This window comes from Oenanthe melanoleuca, chromosome 4 (assembly GCF_029582105.1).
Source record: "Oenanthe melanoleuca isolate GR-GAL-2019-014 chromosome 4, OMel1.0, whole genome shotgun sequence".
NCBI lineage: Eukaryota > Metazoa > Chordata > Aves > Passeriformes > Muscicapidae > Oenanthe > Oenanthe melanoleuca.
In genome coordinates, this window is record NC_079337.1 from 46975718 (window position 1) to 46993809 (window position 18092).

Below are 18092 nucleotides of genomic sequence, written 5' to 3' on the forward strand. Positions count from 1 at the left end.
CAGCAGCGAGAGATAATTAGTTTTATGTATATAATATTTGATCATGAAAATATTCTTTGCCTTATCCTAGTGTAAGGGACCTATAATATATGTTAAAATAGTTAATTTTTTATTATGTCTTCGAATTGTTTTACCCATCCTACCCCCCAAATTATTGTAGCATCAACTGAAAATGTAGGCAATGTAAGCAATGTTAAATCTAATTTTTCTGTGCAAAACCTAATTAGCCATTTTAAAAAAGGTTAACGCCAGCGCCTCAGACGGTTTTTGTTTAATAATCCTATTACTGATGGCTCATCATGTATAAAATGGTGCGGGTAGGATGCAAAATTTCCACTTGTTTATAAGTGTATCTGGGAGAAATGTATAAAATAATCTACAGCACAGGAGGCAGGTCAGTGCGGAAGGGAAGGCGCTCGCCTAAAACGTAAGTAAGGCACCTTTCACTCCGCTCTTATTGCCATTGTCTTTGCAGAATCGAAATATTATGCCTGGCCACAAATTTGTTTCCAAATATACGCAATCTTTTATCCCACATTTGTATTCTAAAGAAAATCTGGTTTGATACTTTTTTCTCCTCCCTTGTCGTAGTGCATGGTTGTTTTGTTTTTTTTTTTCCCTTGGAGAATAGATAACTTGGAGTACCCTGGTTAGCTCTTGGTGCTTAGTGGGGAACAAGGTACCTGTCCTGGAGAACTCCCCACGAGAAAAGAGATGCTTTCAGATCGGCCGCTGCAGGCTCTTGCTTTAGAAAAAAAAATAAAAAAAATAAAAGTGGGTGGCTGAGATTTCAGTAACTGCCTGGAGCCGAAGCCTTTCCTTCCACCTGTGCTGGCTCACCGGGTCTCCTGCAAGGGCTCACCCGAGCCTTTTCCCATTACAGCCCCGAAACCCCGTGCTGGGGAAGTAAATAGTTTTAAGTAATGTATCCGACCTTTTGCTATTTCTGTTGGCATTTAATTATCCTCCAATGTCTCGAGACATAAAGGTGTGAGAGAAGAGTGTTTATACAAGAAAAGGCAAAACCCGAAAATGATCAGCAATGGTTTTGCTGCGATGTATCCCTGACGAGTAACGAGAACTAATGTACTTGGAGGAGAAAACGGGCTCATGGCTTAGCAAATGGATCGCTGCGGGATACGAGACTGATCCCGCTTCACGGATCCTGGAGTCATTTCTTGATAGTGATTTCTGATCGCTAACCGATTACTTTAAGATTGTCTAAATCCCCAGGAGGTAAAATGAGGGGGAAAGTCCTTATTTAAGAATGAAAAAAAATATATATTTCGGGAGTGCCTGTGAGGTTTAGCTTTTGAACACTCTCGGTCTGGTGGTGTTCCCGTTGCTTGCCGAGCCTCGAAGCACGGGGATGTTTGCGGTTCTGGATGGTGAATTTATTTTATAGTCGCTTTTTCCGAAGTGTAGTTTGGGATGCTCGAATAATTCTTTAAAGCCAGCGATATCCGAGCAGCATCCATCCATCCATCCATCCATCCATCCATCCATCCATCCATCCATCCATCCATATTAAAAAAAACCCAAAAACATATATATGTGTATATATAGAGATATATATGTATGTATGTATATATCAGCAACTCTTTTTTCTCAGCAATGTTGCTTGCATAACAGTGCCCAGGGCTGTGCCCTGAAGGGAGGGAAGCGAGGGGAGCAGGGGCTCGGCCGGGCCCGGGCAGCCGGGCAGCGCTCCGTTGCTGCCCGCTCTCCTCCGGCGCAACTGTGGCCATCGGGAGCTTTTGCACGTCGCTCCGCACTTTGGAGAACACCCCAACTTTGACACCAAAGGCAGTCAAGCGAGCTACTCGCCTTGTGCAGCGAGTTCGCAGCTGACGATCTTTGTTTTAAACCCCTGCTGATGTTCTTGCTCCCAATACTCCCACATCGGACAAAAATATCTGCATTTTCACCCAAACGCGAGCAATTACTAAGGAAACGGGCCTCTCGCTCCTTGCATTTTCCTTCTGGTCCATTTGAAAACGGATCCATCAGCGGGTACCAGGCGTTTAAGGGAGAATTTCTTAAAGGGCATGTGGGACGGCAACAAAAGGCTGCCATTCACAGGAGAAGTCAAAGGCACTAAATGGGGACATCAAAAGGAATTCGGATCCAATCGAAAAATAAAAGAATCTGATTTCTTTTCTTATCTGAAACACCCAGATGAAAAGCCCCTAAAGCAAACAGCCAAAGAAAGCGATGTTTTTAAAAACAGCAAGAAAGGGGGAGAAAAGGGGGAAAAAATAAAGAAACAATCTCATGAATGCATTTCTTCGGACTTTAAATGAGATGAATGACAACATAATATCAACAGCTTCTACACGACAAACCTCATTAGACTAATGTCTTTCACTGCCTCAGTTTTACGCCTTAAACTATTCCGGGACAGAGCAATGACTATTGCTAACAGCAGAATAATCCGGAACGACCCTTTCTCTAGGTGGAGAGCCGCAGGGAGCGCAGGCAGCGCTCCAGGGCTGCGGGCGGAGGCTGCGCCGCGGGGCTCCGGGCGGCGGGCAGGGGCACGGGTGCGGTGTGTGTGTGTGTGTGTGTGTGTGCTGCCTGTCACCCACGGCACCTCCCGCTGCTCTCCTCACTTTTAAACAACGAGTTGTGATCGTTGTTTTTAATCGTGTAGAGTAGAGGAGTGGACACCGTTGCTGGAAGATGCACCTGCTCGAAATGTAAATACGCGACGGAAAAGGGAGATGTAACTGTGACCGAAAGAAATACTAATGGAAGGATTGGTTGTTGGAGGAGGATTTTGGGTCTCGCCTTAGCTGTTCTTCCTCCGTTTGTACGGGGAAAACGGGTGGCTTTCCTCCCTCCTGGCCTCATGTCTCCCGCGACTAAAACCGCACTGGGAATTTGCTGGGGTGCTTTCGGCTCGCCCCGCTCTGGCTGTCTGGAGCAGAACCCGCCCTGCCTCCCACGGCTGGCAAGGAGAGACCGGGCTCAGAGGCCGGGAGTCCCGGACCAGGGCACGGGGACCTTCGGGCTCCGGGGGAAAAGGCCGAGCAGTGGCCGAGGAAAACTTTCGGCGGAGGGAGGCCCCCTCCCCCGTGCTCCTTGCCCGAATAAAGCCCTTCCTGACAGGGGAGGGAAGGGGCAGGCTACAGGGCAGGGGCTTCCCTTTGGTCTCAGTGTGTGTTCTGTAAAGTTGTGACAGATTATTAGTAAAGGGAGGGGTTTCACAGTTTGATGAAGATATAACACACTCTGGACTATCCATCCTCGGGGCCCATTCATCAGCAGCAGAAGCACGGAGATGGGGGCAGAGAAGCTCTGTTCCTCTCCCCCACAGCAATTCATCACTGCGGCTGAATCGAGGAGCCTTGTCCTCCAGCGACCCGCTCCCTGGCCGCCCTCCTGGGATGCCTGCTCGGTCAGCTCCGTCCCAGCCCAGCCTCTGTGCGGGGCCGGGGCTGCTCCGCGCTCTCTCCGCGGCCGCGCAGGGACGGCCGCCACCGTGCCACCCCTGGGTCGGGGGGCGCGGACACGCACGGGGGTCCCGATGTCCCTCTCACCCCGCCGAGGGGGAGATAACCTGCTGTAGGATAGAGGAAAGCTGAGAGGATGCGTACAGGAATCGCGAGAGATGGAAAAGGCGAATAAACATACAGATAGATACAGACGGGGCGAGGATGCTCCTATGGCAGTCTTTTGTTTGGGAGTGAGTGATCCTCATTGTCTGTCGACGTGGAGAAGGGAGGAAATTAATTGCAACCAATTAATAATTAATCCCGTTTAAACAGCTTTATTATCACCCACGAACGAGAGGGAATTGGTCTGATAACCCCCCGAAGACCGAATGTCAAGTTTAACCAAATAGTTATTGCTTTATCAAACAGAGTCTGCAAATAAATTAATCAAAAGCAAATATGTTCTTTGTGCGGCTCGTTTGCTGGTAATGGATGGATATGAAGATTTGCCGATATTATTGTCTGTCATTCAATCTAACAAAGTGAACATTTATTGCATATATATTAAAAATTATCCCTTAATCGAGTGGGGCTGGGGTTGCAGTTATTGGAGTCTTCCCAGAGGTGAAGTCCCCTTGGATAGGAGAAGGGAGGGCTGCTCTTCGCCTCCCGTGCGATTCCCTTCGGAACAAGTTTCAAAATTGCTTTAATCCACCGCTAAATTGAGCTGTTTTACTAACTGTCCACGATATCATAAACAGTTTGAGGAGCTAATGGACGAGATGTTATAAAAATAGTGGACGTAAAGCACAGAAGAGGCGATATATTCGCCCTGGAGTGGTGGCCGGAGACCTAGCCACGGCAGACAAGCCCTCTTTGTCTCCCCCTTGCTTACATCATTTTCTAATTAGGCATAAAATTGTCTTCATACACTGGTATCGCTGGCTTCATAAACATAACCATTATGGTTCATAAAGACCCCATTGTGGGGAGCCCCTCTCAAAATAGAAAAGGATCTGGAGAGGCCCGAAGAAAAAAACATCCCCTTTGTTTTCTCTTTTGAGAAGACGGATGGGCAATGTCACGCAGAAGATTACTTTAGACGATTAAATTGTCAGAAAGGAAGAATTTCCCTATTAATAAAGGCAGTATAGGGTAGTGATGGAGCTGGATGCTGGAGGCTGGCGAGGCGCGGTACCCGGTGCGGGATGCGCGGGGATGGCCGGGCGACGCACGGGAGCGGCACGGCCCGGCCCGTGGGAGCCGTGCCATTCCCCCCGTGGCATTCCCGGGAGCGGGGCCGGCCGTGGCTCGGTGCCACGCACCCGCGGACCAGCGGGCAGCCCCGGCCTCGGCGCCGGGATAACTGGATGGAGATGGATGGAGCCGCCTATCGCCCCCGACGCGGTGTCAGCCCCCGGACAATTACTGTCTCCAGAGGGATGGACAGACTGACTGACACTGACCTCTGCCCACGAGCCCACTGGCGGCCCCGAGGAGCTTATGTGCAATTTGCTGGATTTCGTTTACAATAACCCGACTTGACATAAATAACTCTCCATGCTGTGTCTACGCCCGCCTGACCTCCTGAACTAGCGCGGAAACACTGCCGTATTGATCAGGGGCGCGGGGGTTTTTTTGCTGCTTTTTTTTTTTTTTTTTTTTTTTTTTTTTTTTTCTTTTTTCTTTTCTATTGGGTCCGTGAAAACCCTCTCGCTCCGTCCCGCGGTCCGTGCGCTCCCCCGAGCAGGACGGGCCCGGTCCCCGCGCGGGGGCGGCAGCGGGGCCGGCCCGGTTCTCCGGGCGGTGCTGAACCGAGCCCTCCTGAACCGGGACAGTGGTCCTGTTTCCTACTTTAACTTGAGGATACTTTCCCAACAAAAAAACGCAGGAGTTAAATTTCATGTCGCGACAGCTATTGGCGAGCCGTGACGCCCGGTGAGGGGCGACGGAGAAGCCCCGGGAGGGCATGGGCTGCCCAAAAGCCTCCTCTCCTTTCCTCTCTCCCATCCTCCCCGCACCAGCTTAGAGCCAGACCTTTGTTTCGGCCCCTCTTGGAAGCTCCGCGGGGCGTGCGGAGACGGACGGAGGAAAAAGAAATAATAAGGAACGAAAGTAAAGGGAGAGACTCTGCGGCAGAAGCCTTGCGGAGTGAGGCTGGTGTTATCCATTTAGTGTGACATATGGAAATCTCCCGGTGGGGCCACAATTAAAGGAACCGGCCCTGCGTCCTTTATTCCCCGCTAACTTTTGTGTTAGATGTTAACAACTTGGCGCAATCCATTCTGGCTCTATTACCAAGTGAATGTTGACTCCAAGGCTGCCTTCCTTTCTGCCTATTCTGGGGCTGCCTCCCATGCAGATTTATGTATTTTTGATATTAAATTCTTTCTAACATTACGCCTGCTCTCTTGTTGACTTTCATTGACCCTTGCCCTTGTCCCCATACTTTTCCATATTTAATACATGAACATTTTTGCCAGTGCCCTCCCCTCTTTGTTACCTCCCGGTTGACTGCCGTCCCTAATGGCATGTGCTGTTTGCTCTGTTGTTGAACTTGGTAGGGTCACATAGTCTTGTGCTGTGATATCCTCTGCATTTCCAGCCCTGCCATTCTGGGGAGGTGCCTTGTGGAACAAACCTTTTTTCCCCCTAGCTACCGGCTTCCTAATGACTTAAGCAAACACCTTCGCTAATGATCCCCCAGGCTCCCTACTCCCCTCGGGGTTTTGTTTAGCTGAACTCCTAGTGCTCTGCCTGTCCCACTGGTAGCTTGGCCTCTCTGACCTGAGACATCGCAGCTCTTCTCCTTGGAGCGGGCTGCCTTGTCCAGCTCCGCCTGGGCCAAAGGCCAGGATCATGGGAGCATTGGATGCCACCAGCTGCTTGAGGTGACACCGAATTACAAAGAAGAACCGCCAAAGGAAACTTCGGCTCACACAGGCAAATGAATGTGTTCATTTATCTCTTCTGACTCCGCGGTTCGCGGCGTGCCTCGGCCCTACGGCTTGGCTGGGGGAGCGGCTGAATGTCCTTCCCAAGAAAGATTGTCTCACTTCTCCTAGGCCGGTCTGTTCAGTATCATTATGTGACCGGTTTTCAGAATTGAAGTTGCCTGGTGTTTTGATTCTTCCCTGCCTGTGCATTTGTGCCCTGGAGGTCCCTTCAAAATGGATGCTAATTGTTGGGGCTGCACACTGCTGCCTGCTAAAATGCCCCAGAGCTCCCAGGCCCTGCTCCTCAATGGCTTAATTGACAAGGACTTGTCTGTATTTAGGAGCAGCTGGTCCAAAGCATTGGCACATCAGTGCAATCTTAACACAGCATCCCTAGCCTGGAGGAGTATGAGGGTAAACGTGGTTAAAATGAAGGAAGATTTATAGTCGGCCCCCTTGGGTAATGCGACAGAAGACAGCTACCAAGATTTTCCCTGGTAGGGGTTTCATTCATCAGCTTCCCAGGCTTGGTATCGTGTCTAGGAGCCACGTTCCAGCTATTATTAATAATAGGAGGTGGCCATTTAGCACAATTAGGCAGGTGACAGTATTCCACAATAATGCGTAGCCCTAAACGAGACGGGGAGCCGCTAACAAACAGATCCGCGGCCAAAGAGCGCCGGGGCTTTGCGCCGCAGCCATGGCCCGAGCGATCCGGGCTGGACCAGGGGGCAGCGAGCGCTCACCCACCTGCGAGGGCCCCAGCTCGCAGCTCCGCGTGATGACAAATCCTGGCAGGCAGCAGTTCACCCACCTTCTACGAGGAAGGCTGGGTAGAGCACCTCCTGCAGAACTGCTCCCTCTAAACCCCGAGTTAAATCCTCACACGGGGGTTAAAAATCGTCTCCTAATTTTGAATTAAGGCTCTCTATAATTTCAGATGCACAGATGAAATATATCTATATTTTTTCCCTCTCTCTTTAAAGGTTTCTCTTGAGCTTCCTGTTTATAGGATTTTAAGCTTACGTGATTTCTAAACGGGAACGGCTGGGTTTATTTTCTGCACAGGGTTATTCAGCGTTTTACAAAGAAGGTTTATGGAGTGGCTTAAAAATAAGGGGTTTTTTGTTGTTGTTGTTTTGCAATGTGTGGGAAATACTTTTATGTTCACACAGCTCACCCCATGAATAGGGATAATAGGTTCGGGATCCTCATTGAAATTTGAAGTTTTTAAACAGAAATTCCCTAACTTTTGCTCGTTTTCTCAACTTTTTTCGTAGGAACAATGCCAACATTGAAGCCCTCAGTTGGAGTCTGCACAGTTGGAGATCTTTGGTGCCATTTTAGACATCTTTGGATTTCATCAATCAAACTGACTGCAATTTTCCATAAAAACCCTGAATTTGGGTCAGAAACTGGGCAAAGCAGATAAAGATCGTTCGAGCTGTCTTATAAGATGATAAATAGATATCCTTTCAGTCCAACAATGCAAGAAGTGCAGTTTTGTAATTCACTTCCATTGGTTTTGAATGCAGTGAGTCGAAACAATTTATACATGTTTTCCCATGGTTAGAAGATGTCTTTACATACTTGTCAATAGTAGCTTGACCTTTTTCCCCACTGAGCTACGAAGAGGTGCTTTTTTTTCTCCTTTTTCCAGAATACAGAACAGAGTGGTTTGGGGTTAGCTTTTTTTTTTTTTCCTCCTCCCCACTTCCTTCCTCTATTTCTTTTAGAGACTAAATCAATACGATATGTCATCTTATCCTGAGGTTTAAGCAGATGGTAGATGGTTCACTGCAGAGGAAGTATTTTGCTCTGCGCTGCCATGAGCGAGTGGCCCGAGTGAGGTTTTAGCCAGACCTGTTGGACGTCCTCAGTGTGTTCTTGAACTTTCCTTTAACGGGTGAGAAGCCCTAAAAGTCTTGGGCGGAGACCTCGCTGGGTTCTGCCAAACTGCCCCAGCAGGTAGAGCCTTGCTGTGCGGCCGAGGGGAGGGTTTCTGCCTCCTGGGTTTCTCTCTGCTCTCTTACTAGTCCAATCCTCTCGTCTCTAGTCCCGAGAGGAATGTCTTATAGGGTGCCAGTAGTTTCCAGCCCATTGGATGCTACACGCACCCGAGAGGGGCTGGAACGGGCACCTCACGTTGTGTGGGAGGCCCGCGGAGGTGTGGAAACACCTTTCGCATGAGCAGCACAGGGCATCGGTCTGGATGTGTTCCAGAAAGTGAGCTGGGAGCATTGACCTGGGTCTACAGAATAGGGAAACTGAGGTACGAAGCCGCTTTGCCACGGCTGGGACCGGGGGGGGCTCGGCACTTGCTGACTCCCGCCGATTGCAAACTGGAGGACTCTTCTGGGAAGAGGGCAGGAGAGAAGGATATATGTTTCGAAGATTTGAACCCCTCCACTGAATCACAGGGGAATTTGCCCCGAGGGGAAAGCCCACCAAGTCCCCACACTCTGCCTGCGCCCAGCCTGCCGCTAGCTGGCCTCCCTCCCGGGCAGAGGAAAGTGGTGGAAGGACTAGCACCGGAGATAAGGCTCTGCCTTTTACTCCCCTTGCCCTGAACACGACAGCCCTGCTAAGTGCTGAACACTACCCGCTAATGGATAATGACCTGCGGTGTGCAGCTGCCTCCTGCTCTTCAGATAAAGGCTGCTTTTACTATTAATTGCATTTGTAACATGAGCGCAGTAGGTTCACAACCAAAACGATCCAGGAACGGCAGCATCCACGTTGAGACGGGCACAGCCTCTCGCACGAAGCATCCGGACCCTTCTGCAGAGCGCAGACGGGGTCCCCGGCCTCTGCTGTCCCCTGGGGGGAAACAGTCGTGGGGGGGAGGTGGTCCAGCTGCCCCAGAGCATTTCCGCCTCTGCAAAGGAGCACGCGGAAAGGAGGCGAGAAAGGGTTAAAGCACTCGTGGCCACTGGTGGCTTCCCACGGTCCGTGGGTGAGAAACACGGCCACTCGCGGGTGAAATTCTACCCGAACGAGGCAAAAAACCTTTTTTTGTTGTTGTTGGTTTGTAGTATTTTTTCCCCTTTACTCAGGCGAAGACAGATTTGTTTCTCTGCTCTCCTTCCAGCTCTTCTTCAGGGCTGGAGGAGAGCTGGAGCCTGATCTGCTCGGCCGGGGCTGGGCTGGGAGCTGGGCGGGCACGGCTGCAGGGCTCCAGGCAGCCTCCTGCCCGTGCAGGGCGGCTGCGGGAGTTTCTGGGACACATGAAGGAGAAAGACCACATGTCTCCGGACTTGGCCTGCTTTAAAAATGACCCCACGTGTTTATAACTCCGCAGCAGGCGCTTAGCGAGTGACACGCGGCAACAGCTACACAAGATTTTGGGGCCAAGCCGCTCATATTCAAGTTGCAGTTATATGTAGCGACATAGTAATTTGCTCCTCAGGAAGCCTTTCACTCCGTGCGAAACGTCAAAAGCCACTCTAGATACAGATAATCGGATTTCTCCCTTGCCTCCTTATATGCTGTATCCCTAAGCGGAGCTCCGGGGGACCGCGGTGCCGCTGTCCGGCCGCTCCCGGCCGTGCAGAGGCTGGGCCGGGCCCTGAGCCATCCCAGTGCAGCGGGCCTCCCTCTCCGCGGACTCTGCCTTCTCAGGGTTTTGGTGTGCTGCTTTGTTGGGTTTGGTTTGGTTTATTTTTCCCTTGATTTTTTTTCTTCTCTCTTTAATATTCCCCTTTCTCCAGTATGTGAGGCAAATATTTAAGGGCGCTCTTGAAGCTAAAAAGGACCTTAGAAATATCTGTTTTGGCCCTTTTCTGTGTCAGTGACTATCCCTTCAGTCTCTTATGCTGCCACTGGGTGCCTCCCGAGCCGGAAGGGAAGGGGATGGCAGAACTTCTCCGAGGGGAGACCTCGGATGTTTTCACACGACGAGCGAGGCTCACGCACCTGCTGAGCGGGGCGGGGGCGGGCAAGCATTGGCGGAGCTGCCTCGTTTGGCCCCGAAGGGAAATCAATAATCTTTCGAATCTCATTCCCAGGCACTGGCTCTGGCCGGCTAACGATTCAGCCGGGGACCCTCTTAGCAGCCGATGACTTAGCCATGATGATAAATACACAGCTGCACATTTTTTCAGTCGACCTGGCTTGTAGCGGTGGGAATAACTCTCCTGTTTCTCTATTGTTTATGTGCCCTCCCTCCTGCCTGTCTGAAGGGGAGAATCCCTCTTTCCTTGCCTTTTTCCCTGGTGGGGCGGGTGTAGCAGACACTCAGCCTAGCTGCCCGGGCTGAAGCAGAGCTTTGTCCCGGTGTGCTGTTTGGCGGGGACGGATGGTGCCGCCACTCCGAGACGTGGTGCCGGAGCGGCCCCGGAGCGCAGCGAGCGCATTGCACCGCCCCGCACTGCGCTGGCCGGGACTGGGCTGGAGCGGAGCCTCGGCCGGGGCAGGCGGTGCCACTCACGCCGGCGGGGGGCTCGCAGCTCGCTGCAGCCCCGCTCCCCGGTCTCTCAAAGCCCCTTTCAGCCGCTCTGCGGGCTCCTCACCGGAGGAGGCTGAAGCTACATAAAAGCGCATTATGAAAATTATAATATCGGGCTCAGAGCATGTCCGCGGAGGCAGCTCGGCAGCTTTCAGGCATTGAGCCCCTGTTCAGCTGGACTGAGCTGTAAAATATCCATTTGAATTCGGTGCCTGAATGGAGCAGGAGCAAGAACAACAAGGACCGGGGCAACAGAGCTCCCTTTATCCCCCCCGTGACTTCCCCCTTCTTGGCCATTCCTTTCCTGTTGCACCTTTCTTGCTTATGGGCAAATTCAACGCCTTTTTTTTTTCTCTCTCCTTTTTTTTTTTTTCTCTTTCTTTTCCCTGAGCGGGAAGGGGGGAAGGAGTGGTGGGGGGCCGTGTGCGGGAAAGGGCCCGTGCTCTTCCCTGCCTCCCTCCCCGCAGTGTGCTCCCCGGAGCCGGTGGCTCGTCTGGTTGCAGTGCCGGAGGGGGAAGAGGGGGGAGAAGCACCAGGCACGCCCTGCCAGGCAGAGTGGAGCTCCCTGCGGCACTCAGCTTCACACGGTGCAAAGAAGCCTTTCTCCATTCCGGAGAGCGGCCCACTCTGTCTGCCTTGGCTTTAACACGGCCCCACAGCCTGAGACGGTGCCACTGTTGAGACTGATGCGAAAGAGTCTCGGCTCCATAAACCCCAAGGAGCCGGGGATGAGGAGCCACGGGGGGAGAGGGGGATGGTTTTGGCAGTTATGATCTATGGAGGCAGATGAGCCGACCTGCTATTCAAAATACTGCCATTGTGTTGGTAATGGTCCGTTTATGACTGGAATAACCCCTTTAATATTAATAGAGCCTTTTAAGGCGGCGGTTTCCTGGGTGCTGGGCAGGAGGGCGAGCAGCGCAGGTGTTGGGGCAACCTGTGCAGGCGGTGGCCCGGCCGCGGCTCCCGGCGCAGGCAGCGAGCAGGTGCTGGCGGGACGCGCACCCTCTGCACCCGGGCGAACAAAGGCTCGGCTCGCCCGGGGTCTGCGAGCATGAAGAATTGTTTAATTTCAGGGGAAAGTGAAAGGCTCTGCTTCTGCCGGGACGTGACATTTCCTGTGGTGAAGCCTGCATTGGCTGCTAATAGAGATCTAATTGATGGGTGAAGTCCCATTTCCGCGCTTTCTCCTTTATTGCTCCATCCAGTCTGTTGCAAAATATAACCTTAATCTGATTTAGCAATTCCTCCAGGATTCGGTGCAAGCTTACAGCACAGGAAAAATCGTTATTAAAAAAGTTAAAATACAGACTTGGATTCGGTGCGTTGCCCCTTTTTATATATTATTATTATTATTATTATTTTGTTTGGTTAGTTCTTTCTTTTTTCTCTTACTTTTTTTTTTTTTTTTTTTTTTTTTTTTTTGTTTTGGTTTTTTTTTTTTTGTTTTTTTTTTTTTTTTTTGTTTTGTTTTGTTTTTGTTTTTGTTTTTGTTTTTTAGACCCAAACCCACCCAGATTCCTCGCAATTTGACGCGTTCTTTTTCGGTAATCGCTCCGGGTTTTATGACTATTAATATCAGAAGGGATCGGCGATAATGCAGATGTCCCTCTTTGTTTTAAATGCAGATGTCAGCAATTTGCAGCCTGGTTTCCGAGCGCGGCTCCGGGCGCGCACAGAAGAGCAGCCCCGATGGAGCGGCGCATCACCAGCGGCCAGCGGGAACAAGGGGGCAAGGCACCCACAAGTTCGGCGATTGACGTCGTCAGAATAAAAATATAAGGATAAATAACAATCAGCACCGTTTTGCTGGAGCTCATTTCTCTCTCTGTCCCGGGGGATAAAATAATTCGTTTATAAATGAAGGCTGGCACAGGACCCAGTGGCAGCCAGCCCATTCTCTCGCTGCCTGCAGGGATGTGTACGGGCTGTTCTCCTCCTGTGACTGCAGACGAGCAGAGGGGCCAAGGCAGTCCGCACCGCCCCGGCCTTTCTTCACACCTGCGGGCAGTTTAATAGCCCCGGGGGGCTGCTGGGTGCCCCCCAGGGCTAGCAGCCCAGGCGGAGTGTGAAGGGGACGCCCGACCCGGCTCACGTGCGAGAGCAGCGGACAGGGCAGAGATACCCCTTTTAATTGATTCTTTGCCTTTTCGCCTCTTTCTTCGACTGCTTGCTTTTTTTTTTTTTTTTTTTTTTTTTTTTTTTTCTTTTTTTTTTTTTTTCCCGACAGCGCAATCTGAGATAGAGAGGAGTGTACAGGCATTCTGGACCTATACAAACTCTCTTCAGTCCCCCTCGATAGGTTTAATGAGGCGGAACACGATGAAGGGGATTTGAACCGGTCTAAATGATTGATGAAGCCTGGGGCAAGGCTGAGCTTTTTCCGGATAAAGCCCCATACATCCCGTTATAATGGCTGGATAGTGGCAGGGCCGGGCTCCTTCAAAAGCCGTGGCCCAAGCGCATTGAGAGGAAACAGGGAGGGAAGGTGCTCTGTTGTTACCTAATCAGCCAATGCACTGAGCCACCAGCCGCCTGAGGCTGGAGTGCGCTGCCGGGGAGGTGAGCAGGGTGAAAGGGGCATTCCTGACACACTCACAGACACACACACGTGAAAGGGGCATTCCTGACACACTCACACACACACACACGTGAAAGGGGCATTCCTGACACACTCACACACACACACGTGAAAGGGACATTCCTGACACACTCACACACACACACGTGAAAGGGGCATTCCTGACACACTCACACACACACACGTGAAAGGGGCATTCCTGACACACTCACAGACACACACACGTGAAAGGGACATTCCTGACACACTCACACACACACACGTGAAAGGGGCATTCCTGACACACTCACACACACACACACACGTGAAAGGGACATTCCTGACACACTCACACACACACACACACGTGAAAGGGACATTCCTGACACACTCACAGACACACACACGTGAAAGGGGCATTCCCGACACACTCACACAGACACACAAACGTAAAAGGGGCATTCCTGACACATTCAGACACACACACACGTGAAAGGGGCATTCCTGACACACTCACACACACACACACGTGAAAGGGACATTCCCGACACACTCACAGACACACACGTGAAAGGGGCATTCCTGACACACTCACATGTGCACACATACACACATGTGAAAGGGGCATTACATGCACACACACACACACACACACACACACACACACACAAGGGCACAAGGAGCATTCCTGGTGCACACACACACACACCCCCCTGTGGAGCCCTGCCAGCCCCAGCCCATGCAGCTGCCTGCCAGAGCAGCCTGGGACCTGCCTGGCTCTGCCCACAGGTCGAAGGTTATGAGCCCACAAGTGAAGCAACAGGGCTCTGCCCTTTAGAGCAGAATAATCTCAGTGTGCCCCAGATCAGGGCTTTGGTGATGGAGATGGTGCCCATTGCAATAAAATCCCCCTCTGGTGTGATGGCACACATGTAACACCTGCAACACCCCCCACACACCCCCAACTATGTGAGCAGGAGAAAAGTGAGCCAACAGCTTGGGTGCTGCAATAATAATTAAAAAGTAGATTAAGTAAGAGATGTTAAAATGTCTGTTGTCTTCAAAGTCCCAAATGGAAGGGTGGCAGAGAGCCTACAGATTTGATGTCATATTCCATGGAGTTTTGACATCCCCAAGGCTTCTCAGCTGAGCTGGTCACTTTTTTTTTTTTGGCAGAGAGAAATATAAGCCAAGCCCAGTTCCCAGAGAAGGTGAGCATTGTGGCAGTTATCCACTGTGGCCATAGTAGGATGGTGGAGGTGGTGGAAAGCTGGTCTGGCAGACAGGGCAAAAAACTGGGTCCCAAACCTGACAAGCAAGGAGAGAGTGGCAAGTGTCCTGCTATGGTGGCATCCTTAGGTTTGTGTCAACCCTCCTCAGGTTAAACCCTTTTTAGCTTTTTTTCATGTCTCCTTTGAAGTAAACTAAAACTAGTGCCATGTAAATACTAGATGGAAAATCTCTGATTTTATAAAGACTGATATGCAAACATATCCTATTGAGCATAATTGTCTACAAGGAAGAGACTCACTGAGGTACCACAAAAGTAGTCAATACCCTGATTAAAATGTGCAAAATAGTACTTTGAATACATGTATACAGTAACACACAAAGTGTATGCCCAAGTATTAGTAAATCAGCAAATAAGTGGTGAGAAAAATCCTGTGTAAAAATGTATCCTCTTGAGGAGTGATCTTCTAAACCTTGTCTGTGCCTTTCACCTTAACAAGCAAATGTGGTCTGATTGCAAGGACAAGAATATTTTGCAACCCTGCAGTTAGGAACTGTGATGAATAAAAAATATTCTACACTATCTTGTATTTCTCAATAATAGCAAAGTTCTAAAACAGTCTTTTTCTCTTTAATAGTGGTTGAAAATACATCATGAAAAGAGATGGTTTAAGTGGTTTGTATGAGTCAGAATTCAATACAGCAATGAGAACAGGTTGTAAGGGGAAAAGGATCACTATTCATTTTTTCACTTCATCTCTTACCACTTTGGCTTTGATCATTCACCATTGGGACCAACACCTCAATCCCGAATCAGATAAAACTCTTACTGTAGTCAGCAAAGCAGAAATCTTGTTCACCTTATGAAATCCTACTGATTTCTGAGGAGCTATTTGTACTGCAGAATGAGCAGATTTAAGAGAGACACAAAGTAGAAACCCTTACAGATGTAAACTGAATCCTTCTCATCAGCTGCCTTGGGTTGGGAATACTCACACCAATAGTCAGCAGCAAAGATAAAGAACAAAACAAAATGTTTGGATAGAAAACCCCACTAAGTTTTCACCTTTCCTCAATGCTGGGAAGTTAAAAATGAATAAGAGAACAACTTTATTAAGAAATGTGTATGAAGAATGAGTCATGATTATTGTTGTCTTGCAAAAGCAATAGTGCTTTGGGAAAAAATAAAAAAGGACAAAATAAATCAGTTAGTTAAATGAAATTATTAGTACAGTACAACTTGTCTTTGAAAATCAAAGACATTTGGAACAATGAAAAGAGAAACTGCTGGTTGTTTCTTCCTAGATACAAACTCTATTACATCTATCAATTTCCTTTTATCTCTAAATTATCTTGATTTTATTATTAGCAAGAACATTACAGCATATTCTACCCTACTCTACATGGAAGGATCTCAGAGCATTTTTGCAAATATTAATGAATGAGCAGGGCATGAAAAAAGCTGTTATTTTGTATTCAGTTACTGGTGACTTCCTGGAGATCATAATGCACCCTGAGTTTCACAGTTTGGCACCATTGTCAGGGTGAGAATTATTTATCTATTATTTTTGAAGGAAAAAAAGTGCCATGAGGTAACAAACAGTGCATAGTTTGACTCAGAAACCAGGACTCAGTAGAATGAAATGAAGATCAGAATCCATGTCTAATGATTGCTAGTCTGATTTCTTGCCACCAGCCAAATCCCTGCCTCCCCTCTATCTAGTTTGTGCTAATACTAAGCTGTCTCATCCCTCCTGACAAGGAATACCAACATTTGCTGGCTCCTTGCAGAAGAAATCCCCAAGTGTCCCACCCTGCTCTGTGACACCTCTCCTTTCCCAATGTCAAAAATCTCCATGCAGGCACTCTAAAGCTAGAGAATGGGTCAGTTAGTTTAATAGTAATGGAGTTACTCTCCTGACAATTTTAACCCCCAATCCTTCATGGAATCCATGGTTTGGTTAAATTCAGCACCTCACATGTGATGTCTTTGTCCTGAGTACTTTCTTTCCCTCCCAAATATGCAAAGTGGAAGAGAAAGAGATTGTGAAAGCCCAGAAAGTTGGTGGCAGTGATCAGCCAGAGGTGTTTCTGCCAGTACAACATCCATGGGACCACAAAAGAGGCACTGGATAATGCAATGGCCTGGAGACTGACAGTTCCCATTATTTTATGAGGTGCTCAGAAGAGGTTCAAAAGTCTGTCTTCTTCCTGATTCAGTAATTTGATGGGAACTCTTCATAAGTTTCCTCCTTCCATAGGGATCTGATATAAACTGAGGAAGTTTATACCTGTGGTGTTCTGATTCAAAAAATGTTTCCTAACTAACATCAGTAATTAGAAAGCTCCACAGTGACATGAGGTCTTTTTCAGCTTATGTCAACAGAGACTCCTTTATATGACAGAGTTATCTGTGTATGTGCACAGCCAGAATACTCCTCTGATGAAGCACAGGGTCGAGTGATAAATTGCATTTAGACTGTACTTGCCTGTTTTACCAGTACTGTAAACAGGTGTTAGTTTAGAAGAGTCACACAAAAGCTTCTACTTTCCTCCAAACAGATTTTCCTCCATCAGAATTCAACGGGACAGAGGCTTGCAGATAAATCCTGTGAGACACATGTTTAATAACCAGCATTTCAGGACTTGAAGTAGAAGTGGCTTCCCCGAGAAAGCCAGCCATGTACCTAGCTTTTGCTAAATGAAAAGAGAAAAGGGACAATCCTCTCTTCTTAGTAGATGCTTATGCTCATGAGCTTTCTAGAATGTGACCATCTCTTGCAGGCTTGCAGCTAGATTTGTTTTTCTGATTAATGTATTTGAAAGGTCTTGTTTGGATAGATTCCCTGCTTTACACAGTCTGAACTCAAAATTCTATTTTTCTTCAGCAGAAAAAAAATTGAAACCTTACCCATTTTACAAGATTGCAAGGAACACATTGTCCACTGTCTAGCTGTCATTTGATTTCAGATTGTCCTCTGAGTTCCCATGTTAGGGCACTTGCTTGGGGAAACACATGCAGTAACTTACAGTCCAGAGAGTAGGATTGCAGGACTTTTATTTACTCAGCAATTTAGACAAAATATATCTGAGGTCTCCTGAATAATCCTCCTGACAAATGCACGAAACATTTACTTAAAATGCTTAAATTTGGGGGGTTCTGTTTTTTAAAAGGGAAACATACTGGCCTTCCCATTTACAGGTGAAATGGTCATCAAGGATTGAAAAATATAAAATATTTACAGCTACATTCCAAACAAAGTAGACAAAAATTTCTGCCAGCATCTTGCAGGCTGGATACTTTGAGTTATTTATCTATAGCATACATGTTTTGACTGCACATGTGTGCATCTAAAAAGAAAATGGCTGGCAGTCAGAGATGCTGCACTGTCACCAATAAGTATCTTATTATGATAAGGAGGATTATTCCTGTGGAGGAAAAGCCTTATATTTTATAAAAATCCCATTTTGTTTAGGATATT

General features: G+C 48.6%; 1 long non-coding RNA gene across 1 annotated transcript; it reads left to right on the top strand.

Moving 5' to 3' along the window:
• Nucleotides 1–357: 357 nt before the first annotated feature.
• LOC130252737 (uncharacterized) lies at nt 358–12537 on the top strand. Its single transcript, XR_008840426.1, has 3 exons — nt 358–427; nt 7654–7907; nt 12449–12537. It is a non-coding gene; the product is annotated as an uncharacterized LOC130252737 (long non-coding RNA).
• Nucleotides 12538–18092: the final 5555 nt, after the last annotated feature.